General features: G+C 38.4%; 1 protein-coding gene and 1 non-coding gene across 3 annotated transcripts in view; one reads left to right on the forward strand and one right to left on the reverse strand.

Moving 5' to 3' along the window:
- Positions 1–16340, forward strand: part of SMG6 (SMG6 nonsense mediated mRNA decay factor) — a 214824-nt gene that overhangs the window by 151174 nt on the left and 47310 nt on the right. The window lies entirely within an intron of this gene.
- Positions 10634–10738, reverse strand: LOC149997867 (U6 spliceosomal RNA). The gene has a single exon (XR_016507282.1). It is a non-coding gene; the product is annotated as a U6 spliceosomal RNA (small nuclear RNA).

The raw sequence follows: 16340 nt of genomic DNA on the forward strand, positions 1-16340 counted from the left end.
CATCATTTTTACTAGCTTTTGCTCAGTTGGTTTCCAAGGTAATCATATCAGTTTACACTGTCTATAAAAATATAAGTTCCAACTTTTCCACGTTCTCACCAACACTAGGCATTTCAAAACTTTGAATTTTTGCCAGTTTAATGGGCTTTAAATCATATCTTATTTTATTTTTCATTTTCCTCATTACTAGAAGGGTTAAGTATTTTTTCATATGTTCATGACTCATTTGAGTTTTCTCTTTGAATTCCATGTTCATAGTCTCTGTTTATTATCTCTCATTTCTTCTGATTGGTTCTTATTGATTTGTAGGCCTGGATATGAATCCTTTGTCAGCTCTGTACATTGCAAGTCAATCTATAGTTCACCTTTTAAATTTATTTATTGTGTTTTCATTTGTACAAAAATTCTGTTTCTGATAAATTTATCATCTGTTTCCTTTATGCTTTTTGTCTTACATCTTATTTAAGAAATTCTTCCTGGATATGCATACTGTATTAGCCCTGTATTGCTAATTGTTGAAGCTGGGTTGTGGTAGTCAGATTTCTCTGCTTTTGTGTGTGTTTGAAATTTTCCATAATAAAAATGTTTAATTAAAACAAGTCCACTGGAATGCATGTAGTAGCAAATGTGCTTATTTTTTGTATAGAAAAATCAGTTGCCCTAATTAGAAGCTAAAGCCCATCATAATTCAGTGGTTAAAAGAGTAACTTTTATCTCCATATAAGATTTTGTCATTTGATTTTATTTAAACCACTTTATTGTTAGGTTAAAATGTTACCAATGAACGAACGGAGGGAGGGAGGGGAAGGGAAAGGAAAGGAACAGAGGGAAGGAATCTACCTTATCTACCCTGAGGTCTCAAGGAACATTACATACCTATATATTTTTCTTCTAAGAGTTTTATTTTACTTTATACATTTACGTCTTTGATCTGTCTGGAATTTATTTCTGTAAATCAGAGTTTTTATATGTGGGTCAGTTTCTTAGTTCTCTCTAATCCAGTGGGCTAGTGATCTTTCTGGTTTTATAAGGTGCTTTTGGTCATCTTTTTAAAAAATTGATTACGTATTATAGTTGTCCTAATTTTTCCCAGCAACTCCTATTACCTCCGGCGATCCCCCTTCCTTTGTTCATGTCCATGGGTCATGCTTATAAATTCTTGGGCAACTCTGTTTCCTATACTTGCTCTTAACATCCCCCTGCCTATTCTGTACCTACTAATTTGTACTTCTTGATCCCTTCACCTTTTCCCCCATTCCCCCAATCCTGCTCCTCCCTGGCCACCATCCCAGTGTTCTCTGTATCAGTTTTATAAGTCTTTAAAAACTAGTAGGACAAAATTTCTTATTGTTTTACAGAAATGTCTTGACTCTTTCCAGTCCTCCTTCCAGATAAGTTCTACTTTCCACATTCCATCAAAAATTCTTCAGAGATTTTATTTTTAATTGTACTGAATTCAAAGATTAATTTAGGGACAATTGCCATATTTACGCTATTCCATTCCCATCCATGAACATGGTATACTGGTCTTCTTTTATGCCCTTTGAAGATGTTTTGTATCCTTTTCCATAAAATCTGTACAGCTTTTATTGTTAATTTGAATACTGTATTTTTAGTTGGTTATTACTGGTATAAATATGAGTATTATTTTTTTCTGTTCTGTCTACTAATTCTACTATTATTAGTTATGATTGTGGCAATAATAACAGCAATTCGTACTTTGTTTCTGACTTTAATAACACCTCATCTAAAGTTATATCATTATTTAATATTTATTTATTTATTTATTTTAGCGAGAGGGGAAGGGAGGGAGAAAGAGTGGGAGAGAAACATCAACCATTTGCCTCTTATATGCGCCTCAATTGGGGAAGGAACCTAGGCATGTGTCCTGACTGGTGATCAAACCCGCGACCTTTCACTTTGAAAGACAATGCTCAACCAACTGAGCCACACCAGTCAGGGCTAAAGTTATATTATATCTGTTTGCCATAGATTTCTGTTAAATGCCTTTTATCAGGTTAAGGATGATCCCATCCACTCCTGATTTGCTGGGTTATTTTTAATCATAAATAAATTAGGGTTAAATTTGATTAACTCTCTTTTCTTAATGTGTTGATGTTCATGTGATCTTTCTTTTTTGACCTGTTTATAATGGGATAGGCCCTGGCCAGTTACCAGTTAGCTCAGTTGGTTGGATCACTGTCCTCATGCCAAGGTTGCAGATTCAATCCCCAGTTGGGGCACATACAAGAATCAACTAATGAATGTATAAATAAGTGAAACAACAAGTTTCTCCCTCTCTCTCTCTATCTCTGTCTCTCTCTGAAATCAGTAAATAAAAAAATGGTAAAAGAATAGTCACATGTAACCAATGACTACCATGTTAAACTGCATAGCCCTCAAGAATCATCCTCAGATTTACTTTTCTTTCTAAAACATTGGACTGTGGTGACGTCTGCAGAGGCCTCATAGTACCTGAATCATTATAGGCCTCAGGATGACTGTACTATATGAGAAGTATGGTTAGAGATGCCTGCATGGAGCGGGGGTTTAGGTCCCTCCAGGCAAAACATCTCTATTTCCCTCTCTCTCCCTCTTCCTTTCCTTGAGAAATGAAATTCAAGTCATGTAGCACCAGACCCTGTCTTCTGTTTTCCTTTTAGAAATGCCTGGCTTCTTCCAGAACCAAAGGGAGACTGTTGCCTTCCAAAAATTAGCAAAAGACAGACTGCCTCTGGCTGAAATGGACCTCCTTTTGCCTTTTTCAGTTTCCATATAAGCCAAGATCATGGTGCCCAAAATGGAGCAAGTGTTTTAAAAGAAATTCCTCTCTAAATGAAAGTGGTGATTATTTTAAAGCACTTACACTTTGTTCATCACTCTGATGCTATTCTCATGAGAATAACAACAAAAAGTGCCCTTAGGTGCAAAGAATTCCACTTACCTCTAGTGTCAAGAGTCTCAGAGATAGATCCCTACACATCAGAAACAAAAAAATAAAGGATGAACATTCAGTTAATTTAAATAGGAAACTCCCTTTCTCTGTTCTTTCTCACTTTCTTGCCAGGTAAAAATGCGATAGAGGGTGTACAAGAGCTGTGTTTTTAGTACTGTTATATTGCCCCTTTCCCTGGCATCTCTCTGAAGACCCCACAGGGAAATGTGCAGATCTTCTCAGAGTAAACAGGAAAACTTGAATAAAATTAGGAGTCTTCAAGTCTAGAGGCTATCAAGACACATCCCTCCAGGAACATTATGCCTTTAGCCTTGGACAACCAGTAGCAGTGGGTTTGTGATAGTCTCTATTAACATTCATTCTGTTATGACTCCCCTGCAGAGGAGCATTCCAGTCAACTTCTAGACCAGAAATGGAACTTGTATGTCCCAGCCTGTCCACAACCACTCTACATCGGCCTCCTCTAAAAAGAGACTTGGTCCTCCTGGTTGGTATAGCTCAGTGAATTAAGTGTCAGCCTGCAAACCAAAGGGTCTCCAGTTTAATTCCCAGTCAGGGCACATGCCTGGGTTGCAGGCCAGGTCCCCAGTTGGGGGCGTGCAACAGGCAACCACACATTGATGTTTCTCTCCCTCTCTCTCTCCCTCCCTTCCCCTCTCTCTAAAAATGAATAAATAAAATATTTTAAAAAAAGAAAAGAGGCTTGAAACATCCCATGTATATTCAGAATTGGACTAGCTTGGCAGCTACCTTGTTCTCTAAAAACGATTTCTCCATCTTACTACCCTATAGCCGGTACCCCACTCTCCCTCATTCTCACCCCTCTCCTCGTATAGAGACAGCTGCTCAGTTATCTAGCATTTGGTTTTTCCCATACTACAGTTCATCTATCACCACTCTTGCAAAATGTCTGTGCTAACCACTTGGGTGTTCTGGTATCAGAGCTTAGAAAGTGTCCCAACTGTCCCACCCAGCCTCCGCAGTCCTCCTCTTTCTCTTCTGGGTTGTTGTGCTGAAATGATATTCCTCTTGGATTTCAGTGTGTGCAGTCTTACTTGGGTGGAACCTTGAGCTGTTCACAGGAGTGCTGGTAATGTCTGGCCTTCAGTGCTGCCAAAGGCAAAAAGCTGGCCTCCTCTCAATTTAAAGCACATAGTTGGATCGCTGGGGCAATGTTCGACGGAGGGTGGGGTGAGCAAATACCACTCTCTTCCTACTGTGTTTTCAGGAAATGATTATACAGCAGCTGTGAGTGCTAATGAAGTCAGAAGAATAGAGTGGCATCTCCCCCCACGCCCCATCCCTCAAAAAAACACAAGTGAAAACCTTCTCTTTCTCTTTCTCTCCCCCTTTGTCCCTCTGTCCCTTTCTCTCTGTCCCTCCTACACTCCTCCTCTAGGTCCCATCACAGATCCACACCCTTATTCTGCTTAGCTTGACTTTGTTACTATTTCAGAGCGAAGAACCTTTGTTCAAGTATCTCATTCTCTTCCCTGGAAGAGAATTCAGCCGTAATCTGATGAACAAGACCTGACCTTCCCCTTTAGGCAGACTGTGGGTTTTGCTTCCCCATCCTCTCCCCTCCCAAGAGGAATGTGGGCAGAGGCAGATAAATGGAAGGACTAACCAACCAGTGCCAAGATTTAATCCCTCAGTCAGGGAGTGGGCTCTTCAAAACTCATAGTAAAATTGTTTGCAGAGACAGTTGTCAATGAAAGGAGACTCTGCCATCAACACACTTCCATTCCTTTCTTCCAGCTGCCTCTTTCTCTTGTACAGCCCTTTTGCCTGGCATCTCCATGGGGTTTGAGCCATATGGCTCTTATGAGTCTTGTCTGGAGTCTTCTAATGTGGCAGATTTTGCTGGGCACAGCATAGCACCCCTGAGTCTGCCCCTCCCCTCTCAGCAGCTGTTTGCCACTGACCGAGGTGGCGACTGAGCCTGTGTGTGTGGCCAGAGTCCGTGACGAGCCTCCCACCCAGGCCTGGGGAAGCCCTCAGCCAGTGTGGTTCCTGTGGCAGCAGCCAAACATGCCAGAGCTCCTCATACCTTCAGGGCTGTGGTGTAACAGCCAGCTTCATGCGGTGGCATTGTTTAGTGTTGGTTGACTTGATTTCTCTGTCCCCACCCTCTGTGTTTGAGGATCTGGCCATCACCCAGTAGAAAATAAGCTGGCATTTGCAGATCAGCTTCCTGCTGCCTCTCTTGTAGTAGGAGCCAGGACCACCTTTCATTCCTGCGTTCCTACCCATGTGGCAAAGGAAAGGGCTCCTCTGTGCTTAGCCTCCTGTTGTGGGGTTTCAAATTGCCTAAGATCAGGACACGGCTATCTGCCAGGTTATCTGCCCAGATAAACATTTATTGTTTACAGGGACGTGTTTCAGCTGCTCTGGCTGATCCCAGTGGTGAGATCTTTTAGTTTCTTGAGGTTTTAAGCCAGTATGTAGGGCTGACATCCAGACACAGAACTTCTGGGTCTTGAGAGGTTCTAAGTGACCAACCACTTCTAACTTAGCTTAACCATTGCCTCCTTCCCATCCAGTGCCAGAGCCAAATTTTTATCTCACAGCTTCCAGTCCTGCCTCTATATTTACAACATTTCTAGCTTTAGAATTTCAGGATTTATAATATAAGAGCCAATGTTATGACACAAGCAGCTGGAGACTTCTTTTAGGTGGCAAAACCAGCATTCTGACATCATGTGTTTTTTTGTTTTGTTTTGTTTTTTAATAGTAAGTCAACTGTTCAGTGAAGGCAACAGAGATAAAGACAAATTTTCTTTTTTTAATTCAAACAACCATGTCCACTGCATCCAAGTATACATTATATTCTTATTTTTTAATGATATAATTGATTTCTAACATTTTATTACACTGCAAAGTTGAAAGGATTTTATAGTGCGCTCACTTATCCTCAGCATCTGTATTCTCTCAATTCTCATTTTTCTATACTTCCTAAAGATGTATCGATCCAGCTTTCTGCATCCATCATCAATCAATGTCTCTAAATCCTTCAGCATACATATATATCATTAACTAGAGTTTAATACTTGCTTATGAATTTTTCTTTTGAGATTAAATTTACATAAAATGAAATGGATAAATATGAATTGTACCTTTGAGATTCCTCCATGTTGTTAACATTTATCAGTAGTTTTTCTTTTTTATTGCTGAGTAGTATTCCATTTTATGAATATGTCACAGTTTTTGCATTCTCCATTTGATGGCTTGATCGACATCTAGGTTATTTCCAGTTTTGCCCTATTATGAATAAAGTTGCAGTGAACAGTTATAGACAGATCTTTTTGTGGACATGTTTTCACTTGGGTAAATAAATGCCTAAGATTGGAATTTCTGAGTCACAGGGTAAGTCAGCAATTTTCAACCGATGTGCTGAAACAATTTTTAAAACATGCAATACTTGACTGTTTAGTCAGGGGCACTGACCTCTTTTACCTTAGATTGTCAACTTAAAAAATGACAACAGCCCACACAACAATAGCTGTCTGGTGTGAATGAATCAAAATTATACCTTTTTTTATCAGATTGGCAAAAAAGTTATTTTTCGTGTGCCACAGAAAACGGTTGAAAATCACTGGGGTAGATACATGTTTTTTATTGCAGACTGCTGACCTGTGTGCAACAGTGATTGCATCATAATACGATTCACAATGAGTTCAGTTGCTCCGTCTTCTCATTGAGGAGGGAGGGGTAATATATCATTTTGGTTTTTTTTTTAAAGTATATTTTATTGATTATGCTGTTACAGTTGTCCCAGTTTTTTTCCCTTTGCTCCCCTCTGCCCAGTGGCCTCCCTTCCCTCCAGCAATCCCACCCTCCTTAGTACATGTCCGTGGGTCATGCACATAAGTTCTTTGGCGTCACCCTTTCCTATATTATTCTTAACTTCCCCCTGTCTATTTTGTACCAATCGATTATGCTTCTTAATACCTGCACCATATCCCCATTTCTCCCCCTCCCCCCTCCCAGCTGATACCCCTCCAAATGATCCCCATACTTATGATTGTGTTCCTATTCTGGTTGTTTGCTTAGATTTTATTTTTATTTTTTAGAGTCATTTGTTGATAGTTGTGTTTGTTGTCTTCTTAATGCTCATAGTTTTGGTCTTCTTTTTCTTAAATAAATCCCTTTAGCATTTCATATACTAATGGCTTGGTGATGATGAAATCCTTCCTAGTATTGGAAGCACTTTATCTGCCCTTCCATTCTAAATGCTAGCTTTGCTGGATAGAGTAATCTTGATTGTAGGTCTTTCCTTTTTCATCACTTTGAATACTTCTTGCCAGTCCCTTCTTGCCTGCAAAGTTTCTTTTGAGAAATCAGCTGATAGTCTGATAGGCACCCCTTTGTAGGTAACTCTCTGCTTTTCTCTTGCTGCTTTTTAAGAGTCTTTTTATCTTTCACCTTTGGCATTTTAATTATGATGTGTCTTGGTGTGGTGCTCTTTGGGTCTAGCTTGTTTGGGAATCTCTGTTCCTCCTGGACTTGTATGTCTATTTCCTTCGCCAGATTTGGGAAGTTTTTCTTCATTATTTTTTCAAATAAGTTTTAATTTCTTGCTCTTCCTTGTCTCCTTTTGGCACCCCTGTGATTAGTATATTGGCACATTTAAAGTTGTCCCAGAAGTTCCCAACCCTCTCCTCATTTTTTTCAATTCTTGTTTCTTCATTCTGTACTGGTTGACTGTTTATTTCTTCCTTATGTTCCAAATAATTGATTTGAACCCATTTCCTTCCTTTCACCATTGGTTTTGTGTGGATTTTCCTTCATTTCACTTAGCATAGCCTTCACTTCCTCCCTTCTGCATTTACCATATCAAGCATATCTGTCAAGTCTATGAGCATCTGTATCACCAGTGTTTTTGAATTCTGCATCTGTTAGGTTGGCTATCTCCTCGTCGCTTAGTTCTCCCACCAGAACCTTGATCCATTCCCTCTTTCGGGCCATACTTCTCTGTTTCCTTATCTTGACAGGCTCCTGTGTTTGCATCTGTGTTTCAGGTAGAGCTGTCACCTCTGTTACATTGTAAGGAGTAGAGCTTTAGGTATTCATCAGTACAGAGTGACCCATTTCACCACATTATGGTGCTGTGGGGGGGGGGTCGGTGAGAGAACAGTGTCACTTGCTCAGCACTCGCCCCCTTTCCAGGCACTTCTCCCACTTCTGCATGGGACTGGCATCTCTCTAGCTATTGCCCTGGCCCTGGTTCCCAGAGAGGGTGGATCTGTGGACATTCTAGGACCGTTGGGGTCCTTTAAACAAGCAGACTTTCCTGAGAGTTGGGCAGTTTCTGCCTTTGCCCCAGCTCCCACTGGTTTGCACAGTCGGAAGCAATGAGGCTTTATTTTCCCTGGTGCTGGGACTGTGAGCTGTGGGGTCTGGTCTGATGCTGGGAGCACTTCCTAGTTGTCCATCCTGACTTTTTAAAACATGTGACTGCTTTTTCTGTCGGCCTACCACTGCTGCCACCACCACACCTCGTCCTCTCCGCCCCAGCTCCGCCCCCTCCTTCCTGTCCGAATGAGTATTTCTTCTTTATATCTTTGTTTGTTGGACTTCCATGCAGCTTGATTTTCTGGAACTTATGGTTGTCTCTAGTTTTGAAGTAGTTGTATTTCTTTGTAGTTGTGGAGGGAGACACAGCGTGTCTGCCTACACCTCCATCTTGGATGGAAGTCCTGATGTTGAACATTTTTTCATATGCTTATTTGCCATCTGCATAGTTCAGTGAGGTGTCTATTCAGATCGTTTGTCCATTTTGTAATTGGGTTGTTGGTTTTCTTGTTAAGTTTTGAGTCTCTGATTGACTTTTTAATGTTAAAACAGCATTGCATTACTTGAATAAACCCTACTTGCTGTATTGGATTTGTCAGTATTTTGGTACGGATCTTTGTAACTGTGTTCATGGGGGATATTTATAATTTTGTTGTTGTTACAGCTTGTCTGGTTTTGGCATTGGAGTTATGCTGACCTCATTAAATGACTTGGGAAGTATAACGTGCGTCTCCATTTTCTGAAAGAGTTTGGAATATTGGTGTTAATTTTTACTTAAATGCTTGATAGAATTTACTGGTAAAACCATGACAGCCTAGAATTTCTGTGGGAAACTATTTAATATACTATGTAGTTATTTGTACTTTCTGTTTTATCTCATCAATTTGGGTAAGTTGTGGTTTTCAAGGAGTTTGTTTCATGCAAGCTGATGAACTTGTTGGTATAAAGTGGTTCATAATCATTTCTTACTATCATTTTGATATTCGTAGTATATTTAGTGACATATGGATTACTTAGAAGTGTGTTTATTTTCTAAATATCTGGGGTTTTCCTGGGTATCTTATTGTCATTGATTCTTGATGTATTTCCATTATGATCAGAGAACATGCTCTACTTTATTTCAGTTTTTTAAAAATGTATCGAGACTTCTTTTATGGCTTAGCACATGTCTCTTGAAGAACATAACTGTATGTACTTGGGGAAAATGTAGCTGTATTTGTTGGGTGTTGTATATTATAAATATCAAAGTGTTAATAGAAGTATTTGTTCAGATCCAGTGTATCTTTACTAATATTTTGTTTAGGAGCTTACTTGGTCATATTAGAAGCAGAACTCCTGCACTGGCTACCTTAGGAATTTGCACACATTTATATTAGTGCTATTTCTATCACTTAGAGTTTTAGGACCTCTGTTTTCTGGACACATTCTTTTGATATCCTTACGAATGTCAAATCTTTGTTTAGCTTTGGAGTCAAGAATAATAAATATGTTTTCCAGTGAACAATAAATAGGGTAAGCAAGTTAAATTATTTCTTTTTAAGATCAAGAACAAAATGGGTCTTAGAAATAATGAAAATTACCACCATAACCAATAAACTGATTTTGAAATGTTTAAAGAGGAATTTTCAGGTACTTTTGGGCATCGACATTTGTGTACCTTCTTAGTAAATTACCTTCTTGTGTCCTTCACCCATTTTTTAATTGTAATATTTTTTACTTGTTTTTTAGAAGGTCTTTTCCAGTCATTTATATCAAAAATATTTTATGTAATTTGTCACTTACCTTTCATTGTCTATGGAATTATCTTTCCATTTATGATATTTGTTTTTATGCTTAGAAAAGTCTTTCTAACATAAAATAAGATGAATGATCTTATTTACTCAGTTTTTTACTTTTTGAAAAATTATTATTAAAGCTTTCATCTGGAATTTATTTTGCTGAATATAGAGATCTAACTTAATTTTTTACTTTTTAATATTTGTTTATTCTTGAAACATAACTTTACTATTTTAGTTACTATAGCTTTATAATATGTTTTAATACTAGTGATGTGAGTTTATACATTCCCCTTAACATATTTTATGGCAATATAATTTTGACTTTTCCCACCATTTATGCTCTATGCAAACTTTAGAGTAATTTTAAGTAACCATCCGCACCCCAAAAAGGAAATCTTCATGGTATTTTTTGAGATGTAATTGACATATAACTTTATACTTACATTCCAGGTATAAAACACAATGATTTGATGTATATTTTTTGCAAAATAATCACCACTACAAGTCTAGTTAACAACTATCACAATTACAATTGCAATTTTTTTTCTGTTATTTTGATGGGAACTTTTAAGTTCTACTCTCTTAGTAATACTCAAATGCAATAAAAAGTGTGGGACACGGCACAAATTTGTGTATTAATTTTGCACAGTACCATGCTAATCTTCTCTGTAGCATTCCAGTTTTAGTGTATGGGCTGCTGAAGTAACCATTCCTCTGGTGTTCTGGTTGGAATTGAATTCACAATTTCTTTGAAAACAATCAAACATTTTTGAAGATTTCTTTTATTCGAACAAAGTGTTCTCTGCATATCAGTTCATTTGTGTCTCACATATTTTCATTAATCTTCTTACTATGTAATTAATTGGATTTTTTTCCATTACACCTTCTAAATAGTACTTGGGAAAAGCTAACTTATATATTTATATCCATCCATCACATCAAACTCTTATGCTTTTATTTTTTAGCTGATTACTTCCGATTTTATAAGTATATTAATTTCAAATAAAGCTAATGAAATTTCTTTGAATTGTCATATATTTTCTGATTTCTACTTCATTGCTTTGACTAAAACTTTTAGAAGTGTTAAATATTAATGCTGAAAATATAACTTCCGTTCTTTTTTTTTAATAGGAATACTTTAGTATTTTAAACATTTCTTTAATGTTTCTGTTGTTTTAAAAGGCATGACTATTAATGAAATGTCTTTCTATTTTGACTTACTGAGTCTGCTTAGAATAAAGTTTGCTCAAGTTTTAAATGCCTTTCAGCAACTGTTAAAATCATTTACTCCTTAATTTATGTGATAAGATAGAATAATATATTTTTAAGTATATTTTATTGATTATGTTGTTAAAATATTCCAATTTTTTTCCCCTTGGCTCCCCTCTGCCCAGTATCCCCCTTCCCTCCAGCAATCCCACCCCCCTTAGTTCATGTCCATGGGTCGTGCATATAAGTTCTTTGGCTTCATCCTTTCCTATATTATTCTTAATATCCCCCTGTCTATTTTGTACCAGCCAATTATGCTTCTAGTCCCTGCACCATTTCCCCATTTCTCCCCCTCCCCGCTCCCAGCTGATAACCCTCCAAATGATCCTCATACATATGATTCTGTTCCTATTCTGGTTTGCTTAGTTGGATTTTGTTTTTATTTTTTAGAGTCAGTTGTTGATAGTTGTGAGTTTGTTTTCATTTTAGTGTTCATAGTTTTGATATTTTTTTCTTAAGTAAGTCCCTTTGACATTTCATATAATAATGGTTTGGTGATGATGAACTCCTTTAGCTTCACCTTGTCTGGGAAGCACTTCATCTGCCCTTCCATTCCAAATGATAGCTTTGCTGGATTGAGTAATCTTGGTTGTGGGTTGCTTTACATCACATTGAATACTGCTTGCCAGTCCCTTCCTGCCTGCAAAGTGTCCTCTGAGTATCAGCTGATAGTCCTATAGGCATCCCCCTGTAGGCAACTCTCCGCCTCTCTCTTGCTGCCCCCAGGACTCTCTCTTTATCTTTTACCTTTGGCACCTCAGTCATGATGCATCTTGGCGTGGTCCCGTCTGGGTCCAGCTTGCCCAGGATCCTCCATGCTTCCCAGACCTGTATGTCCATCTCCTTTGCAAAATTGGGAAGGTTTTCCTCATTTTTTTCAATTCTTCCTTCCTCATTCTTCACTGGTTGACTTTTTTTCTTCCTTATGTTCCAAATCATTGATTTGAACCCCAGTTTCCTTCCCTTCATCATTGGTTTTGTGTGGATTTTCCTTCGTTTCACTTAGCATAGCCTTCACTTCTTTTCTTATGCGTTTGCCGTACTCAAGCATATCTGTCAAGCCTGTGAGCATCTTTATCACCAGTGTTTTGAATTCTGCGTCTGTTAGGTTGTCTATCCCCTCATCTGTTAGGTTGGCTATCTCTTCGTCGCTTAGTTCTCCCACTGGAACCCTGATCCGTTTCCCCTTTTGGGCCATACTTCTCTGTCTTCTCATTCTGCCAGGCTCCTGTGTCTGTTTGCCTCCACATCCCAGGTAGAGCTGTCGCTCCTGTTTCATTGTAAGGGGCGGAGCCTTAGGGATTCGTCAGTACAGGTAACCTATTTCACTATGTTGTGGCGTTGTTTGTTGGGGAGGGGTCTGAGAGGGAACAATGCCACCTGCCCAGGCCTCTTTTCCAGGCACCTCTCCTACTTTTGTACTGGACTGGTGCCCCTCTAGCTGCTGCCCTGGCTGTCGTTCCCAGAGTGGGTGGGTCTTCGGACGTTCTAGGACCGTGGGGGCCCTTTAAACAAGCGGACTCTGCTGAGACCGGCAGTTTCTGCCTCCACCCCAACCCCCACTGGTCTGTACAGTCAGAAGCAATGAGGTTTGATTTTCCCCGGTGCTGGGACTGTGAGCTGCGAGGTCCGGTGAGGAGCTTGGAAGACTCCCCAGGTGTCCCTCCTGACTTTTTAAAACGTATGACTGCTCTTTCTGCCATCCTGCTGCTGCCGCCCTGCCACTGCTGCCACCACACCACGTACTCTCCACCCCGGCTCTGCCCCTCCTACCTGTCTGGACGAGTATTTCTTCTTTATGTCTTTGTTTGTTGGACTTCCATGCAATTTGATTTTCTGGACCTTCTGGTTGTTTCTAGTTTTGAGGTAATTGTATTCCTTCTTAGTTGTGGAGGGAGATGCAGCAGTGTCTGTCTACACCGGAAGTCAATATATTTTCTAAACTTGACTTTTCCTTTTCTTAGTAGGATAAACCCTATTTGGACTCCATACAGTTGTATTTTAATGATCTGCTAAATTTGATCTGTTGTTATTTTACTTGGGATGTTTACATCCATTTTTATGAAAGAGAAGCATGGCCTCTCTTTTCTGTCTTTGCTGGTTTTTCCCCCTTTTGGTATTTGAGTGTTAGGGTGTGCTAACTTTTTTTTTTTAATGGGAAGCAGATTTTCTTTTTTTGTGATCTGGAAAGTATATATTACTTAAGAATTATTCTTGACTCTTTTGCTAATACTCTACCTTCAGTGTCTCAACAATCATGACTCTCTACCTTTGAAATATATATAGAATCCAGCCATTTCAATATTTTCACTAGCACCACCCCCGTCCAGTGTTACCTTCTCTTGCTTTAGACTATTACTGAAGCCCATTTCAATCTAGTTTCAACACAGCAGCTGGAGTGATCTTTAAAGATGTAAATTGGGTTATTTAACAACACTTTTCTAAGTACCTTTACAGGATTAAGGTCAAGCCTTGACCTCATCTCTTGCCATTGTCCTGTTCCCCTATTCTTCCCTGGCCAAACAAGTATACTCATTCTTGAGTCCTGCCAAACAATTTATACCTCTTGACCTTTGTATTTCTCTTCTGCAACATCACTATTACCCCACTGCATTGTTTCCTTTCTAATGTCCTTTCTAATGATCAGGAGTCAACCTTATCAGAAATTTCTTTACCAGAGAGCCACAGAAATGAACACTCTGCCCCAGACACTGTCTGCTCCTTTACTATACTTTATTTTTCTTCTTAACACTTATCACCTGACAGTTGGTTTTTTTGTTTTGTTTTGTTTTTTCCCCACTAGAATGTATAAACTTTGTTTTTATTTACTGTAATAATTCCCAGTGCTTAGAAAGGTTCCTGGAGAATAACCCCCTCCCCCCATACCACTAATAAATATTTATTGACTGAATACATGAATGAATAGAAGAAACTCACCTATAAAGGCATCTCCGGAAAGAAAAACTTTGGTACCTCCTTTTTTCATTTCTTCTCTTATTATTAGTCTTTAAAAATTTGTTAGCTCTCATGTCAAATTTTTTGGGCAGAATTACTGAGACATAAAAAATACATATAAATAATTTGGCAGTTTTAAGTGTTCAATTGGATAAGTTCTGACAAAAATATAGAGTAGTATAAACACCACCACAATCATGACATGGAAGATTTCCATCATTTATTGTGTCACTTATGTTAACTCATCCAGAAAATCATTAATTTCTCTAAAATCTTCACATTTTCAAATTTTTTAACTAACTAAAAATTAAAGATATTATATCTATTTCCCATTCCTAATTTTATTTGTATGTTTTCTGATATTTTTCTTAAGTTTGTTAGCAACTTGCATTTTTTAGTTTTTAAAACCTGTCTTATAGTTATTATTTAATAATTTATTAATTTTTATTTGTATCTTCATTTTTTCCTTTTATTTTTCTTAAGCTTGTTATTTTCTACTGTGTTGGATCTTCTGTTTATTTGTTCTTGATTAGTTTACTTAAAAGCTTTATGGCTTTGAATATGCCATTATTAATACTTTGGCTACATTCTAATCCATTTATATGCATACTATTCTTTTTTTGTATATTTTATTTATGTATGTATTTATTTTAGAGGGAAAGAGAGGGAGAGAAACATCGATGTGTGAGAGAAACATCAGTCAGTCACCTCTCACATGCCCCCAGCCAGGGCCCACAACCCAGGCATGTGCCCTGACTGGAAATCGAACCAGCAACCTTCCAGTTCGCAGGCCAGCACTCTAGACATACACTGAGATACACCAGCCAGGGCTATATGTGTACTATTCTAATGATTATTTTCTATATGGTCTTTATCATTTTTATTTTTCTCTTTGATTGTAAAGTTATTTGATAGAGTCTTATTTTTTTGAAGTTGAATTTCTTAAACTTTATATTAATTTCTACTTTGGGATATTTAATTCTGTAACCTAATACTTAAATTTAAAAGATGTTTAATGAATTTTGAGAATATTTTTTAGCATACAAAATTCAGTATATAGCTGTTGAATAATTACACTATTCTAGTAGTCTGTATTATTATTTTTACCTGCTCGATATGTTAAAGAGTGAAAATGGTATTAGTCTGCCGCCACAGTTATGTTTTTGTCAATTTCTTCTTGTATTTCAAAGGGTTTTTTCCCCATATTTTCATTTCAGTTTACTTTTGCCATGAATCATGCTTTAGTTTTTATTTTTTAATTTGTTTTGGTGTTTGTCTAATAGATTTTGACCTATCCCCCTCCCTTTTTTAAAATTTCATTGTTTTAGGTTTATCTCTTTAAACTGTATCTACACATTGCATTTAAAAATTTTTTAGCATGGTGAAATATAACATACAAATTTAACCATATAAAGTGAACAATTTAGTAGCAGTTAGAACGTTCATTGCTTTATAGCATGCTGTTGTACTTTTTGTTTTAGAAATATCCCCAAAATGTTCATAAATCAGATTACACAGTTTAGACCATCTCCCTTTAATATTCATACATCCACTGATGGCTCAGTGGATTGAGCGTCGGCCTGCGAGCTAAGTGTCGCTGGTTCGATCTTCCAGTCAGGGCACATCAGAGAAGGAAAACTCTGACTCCAAAAAACCTCCGCTGCCTTGCGGCATACCTCTTCAGGGGAAAGGCTAAGGGAGTAAACCCCGACAGAAAATCCGGAGCCGGAGTCCCTAAGGCGGTTTGACGTTGTAGTCAACACCGGCAACTCCTGCGGCGCACCTGAAGCCAAGCTGTATTGACTCCGTCTTTCCCTTGGACCCTTCAGCTGCGAAGAGGGGGGGGGGTCTGCTGCATGGGCAACAGCAGACCCTCCATATCACCCTGCCCAGGCTCTGTAGCTTCAGCTTCACTGGAGAGGACACTCCAGCGTCATCGCAAGATGTCGATTCAACACGGGAGGAGACAGATACCGTGTCACTCCCGAGTCGGACTGCACAACCATTCTCGGGCGGTGCAGATAGACTCTTAAGAAGCTACACCATCGTTTCTCGACGACGACGAGAACATTCACAATGTTGTGCAA

Source organism: Furipterus horrens, unplaced genomic scaffold (assembly GCF_987537825.1).
Source record: "Furipterus horrens unplaced genomic scaffold, mFurHor1.1.pri manual_scaffold_11, whole genome shotgun sequence".
In the NCBI taxonomy this organism is placed as follows: Eukaryota; Metazoa; Chordata; class Mammalia; order Chiroptera; family Furipteridae; genus Furipterus; species Furipterus horrens.